The sequence below is a fragment of the Coenobita brevimanus genome, chromosome 8 (assembly GCF_032717465.1).
Source record: "Coenobita brevimanus isolate Jiangsu-jjx chromosome 8, ASM3271746v2, whole genome shotgun sequence".
In the NCBI taxonomy this organism is placed as follows: domain Eukaryota; kingdom Metazoa; phylum Arthropoda; class Malacostraca; order Decapoda; family Coenobitidae; genus Coenobita; species Coenobita brevimanus.
In genome coordinates this window covers 13804716-13809028 of record NC_136961.1, presented here as the reverse complement: position 1 = coordinate 13809028, position 4313 = coordinate 13804716, and positions in this window count along the sequence as shown.

Sequence of the window (4313 nt, the reverse complement as noted above, 5' to 3'; positions counted from 1 at the left end):
GTATCAGGTTATTGTTCATTCAAGTGTTCTAGATGATATTGTCCCCTGTCTATATTATTATATTAAGATATGCCTGAAATTCTGATCCAGACAGCAGGAGACAATTACCCTCCCATACATGACATTGCCAAAGAACTGCAACCACGCGAACGCCTCTCGCTTCCAATTTTTCACTCTTTAAGTGGCAGGGATACCATCAGCAGTTCCTTTATTTACCTGCAAATAAGGATGGTTAGCAGCAAGTAAAAAAATTCACCTGGATGTTTTGGAAGACTCTGGCAGTGACAACAGTGCTGTCATAACTGAAGATAATTATTATCAGTCAGGCTAGGAAGTTATTTGCCACCGTCTACGCAAAGAATGATGACATGTCAGATGTTTCCTTTAGTGAGATTCGCACTCAAAAATCATTTACCAACAAGACCACACATCTCACGCTCCTTCCACCTACTGAGGATGTTTTAATGCAGCATCTGAAATGTTTTGCCTTGGCAACAATCTTTGACAATACAGCACACATTGCAAAGCCTTGCATTACTTCGCTGAATAAATAAGGAAGAAGAGTAAAGAAGCAGAACTTGTGCCACTTCCAGTGACTGCAGAATTGTGACCACCAGAGATGTCTACATCCCTTACTTGTGGCTGAGAGAAGATTGTTTAAGAAATTGTTCATGTGCCAAACGGAATGTTCCATGTTACCTTGTCTGCAGATGCAGTTTCTCCAGAGAGCTGTTCCAGAGCTCAGCACTTCAAAGAAATTGAGAACATCCCTGACTCTGATCAGATTTTCTATGATTACTGTACATTCTTTTTCCCAATTTGAACAGGATTATTTCTGTATTGGACTAAAGCTCATTGTTAGTTATTTTAGTCGTTATAACGGCTGTGTTATATCTCATCCACAAAAATCTGTATTACGGTGTAAGGATGAAATGTTTAATTACTGGAATATAATAAAGGATGATCTAAGAACTCATATTCATGACATGTTCAATTATTGACATTTCTCTGATATGTGCTATTTATACATCCAGTATAAACATTTTCTTCTCTTTAGAATCTTTACAAGTATGTAAACATCCTAAAGAGAAGAAAATGTTTTGCTCATTTTGATAAATTATTAAATTAAAAAAAAAATAGTATTGTGTAGTTTTGAATATGAGTAATCATTTTCTTAATTCTGAAGACCAATAATATGACATAAATGTCCACAGAACATGAATAAATATGATTACATACAATTTATTTGACAAGTTGTCATCATAGTATGGTAAATTAGAATCGGCAGCCATCATGAATGCCATCTTGGATTCTCAGCTTACAGTAGTTGGTTTCCAAGGCTGTGCACCTGGATATTGTTCCTGGTGGTCCAAGGATTAAAATGGTATGTCACAACCTTTTATAACAACCCATGACTGGTTGACCAGAAAAACTGGCTTTTGCCCACTGGGTACATGGGGCGTAGGCTGGTGTCTACCCTTACAAAATGAAACCACCGATTTCGTGTTGCTATGCATTGATATTTGGCCTCACAGCTTCAGAAAGCCGTGAGGTGAAGCGTAAGTACATAGCAGTCCCGTATATTGTACGTGTTTCATTTTCCAGTTTGTCTGTAAACAGTGCATCATCATATCATCCCTTCATTTTCGGTGTAAGTCTCAACCAGTACATTTCAAAGAGGAAAAAAAGGAATCAACTGTTACTATTTTACCAGGACACAAGTGTTCGGTGGTGGTTCGAAACTTTGCAGAACTGCATGAAGAACTGCTCTCAATGTCACTTTTAATTACACAGATTAATACAGCTTCCAACAACACCGCCCTTCTCGCACCATCCCTCCCTGCCCCCACTTCTCTCAGTCCTCCCTGCCCCCACCTTATCTCCATCCCTCCCTGCCTCCTAATCACTTCGTAATTCCCTGCCTGCCCACTCTCTCCATTCCTTCCTGTCTTCCCATTCCGTCCGGTCCTCATTTCCTCCCCATTCTCTCCATTCCTCCCTGCCTTCTATGCTCTCCTTTCCTCCCAGCCTCCCCTTCTGTCCGTCCCTCCCTGCCTCTACATCTATCCGTCCCTCTCTGTCTAACCTTTTCTCCGTTCGTTCCTACCTTCACTTTTTATCCCCCTCATTCCTCGCCAAGCCACCATTTTCTTTTTTCCCTTCTTATTTCTCTCCCCTCACCATTTTCTTTTCTTTTTTTTCCCTCTTGTTTCTCTCCCCTCCACTCCTCTCTCTTCTTCCGTTCCCCTTCCGCCCTCCCTTCACTTCTCCCTGCCTGCCTCTCCTTTCTCTCTGTTGCCTCCAATTTTCTCCATTTTTTACTGCTTCATTTCTTTCCTTCCCTCCCTTCCTCTCCTTTTCATCTACTCCTTTTTCTTTTTCCGTCTACCATTTCCTCCATTCCTCCTTTTCCTTTCCTTTCTTCCTATATCTTACCCTCCCTTTTCTCTCTTCCTATTTCTTTCTTTACATCTCTTTCCCCCTTTCTCTCTCTTTTCGTCCACTTTCTCGTCTTCCCTTCTCTTTCTCTCTCCCCCTTTCCCCTTCTCATCCTCTGTTTACCTGCATTCGCCCTCTTTCCCGCCCCCTCTTCACCTCCCCCCCTTTTTCGCCTTTTCCCCTCCTGCCCTCCCGTTTCTCCTCTTAGACCCGTTTCTCTCCTTCCTTCTTCCTTCTCTCCAGCAGTACTTGCCTTTCTGTTCTCCCTTTGGCTCCCTTGCCTCCTCTCCTCTTTCTCCACGTCCCCACGCCTTTCCACCACCATTCAGCTTCATTATCCACAAGCGGGTAATTTAGGGTCGACTGTAAAGACAATCACCCTCAACACAGTCATCTGATGGCCTGCTGATGGTTGCAACAAAGCCGGTCTCTGCTTCTGCTCAGATATTTTTTCTACTTTTTCAGTCACCCTTTCAACAATTCTTGCCCCTTTTGTTTTTCTGCTACTTTTTGTCATGTGTTTTCTGAGTAAAACAGAATAACTGATTAAACATTATGAAACACCATGCATAACGAGGCAGCAAATAACATAATAGGGACTGCCACTAAGTACAAATATAAAAATAATCATAATCTTGCAGACGAAAACAGAGAACACCGACGATTGCTCAAAACTGTCGACTTCCTTTGACATAAACGTGAGAACAGACGAACTCCGAGAAAATATATTAAATGACGTTCTCTCAATGGTTCCAAAAACTGATGAAGTGAGGCATGATTGAAAAGAAACGACTCGAATGGAAGTCTCGTAACCTGGCAAACGATACTTACTTTCATAACTACTTTTCTATTTCTCTTTCGATCAGTGCCTTCAAGTTCCACTTAGGGATAATTCCATCTGCTACAGCGGTTAGTGTAATAAACAATAGAAAAATAAATAAATAAACAAATAAATAAATGGATGACCAGATGACAAGAATCTGCTAATTAATAGAACATGATTTTCAATTGATCTTGCCGTCATCTTACATTTCTCGTCAGAAGTATCATTATGTTTCACTGAAGGAAACCCACAACATTCAGAATCTGAATTTCAGAAAAAAAAAAAAAAAATTGAAACAGAGAAGAAACTATGATGCGCCGGCCTGAAAAGAAAACAGGAATCAATTGTCAGAGAAGAGTGCAAATAATATTTATCTATATATGGCCAGACGCCCTTTTCCCGTAAGGGGTGGCCACAAACAAATCGCCTCCATGTCGCCCTATCCCCTGCCATTTCGACGCCCTCCCCCCAATTTGCCCTCCCCCCAATTTACATCCCCCTCTCTCATGCCTCTCCGCTCCATCCTTCCATCTCATCCTCGGTCTCCTCCTTCCTCTCCCCAACCTCCTTCCACCTCACTCACATACACTCTCCTTGTTAGTCTCTCATTCTCCATCTTCTCCACATGGCCAAACCACCTAGTTGTATTTCTCTGAACGCTTTATATCACATCCACATCCACACCACAACGCTTCTTCACTTCTTTGTCAGTCTGTTTCTCCATGTAACTCCACCCACTACACTCAAATAACTCATTTCCACTGACCTCACTCTTGACTTGTCCTTCCAATAAGGTCCAAGCTTCGCTTCTATACGTTAGAGCTGGTATCACAATATTACCATATCCTGCAGCGACATTTTTATTTCCATGCTCACTTCCCTATTTCTCATCACTGCTTTCAAAGGACCCAAAACCTTTCTTCCCTGCTGTACCTTTTTAAACACTTCATCCTCTAAACTTCCATCATGACTCATCACATTACCCAGCTACTTAAATGCACTCACATTTTCCGCTTCCTCACCATCCAACCTCACTGTGTAATCAGTGACT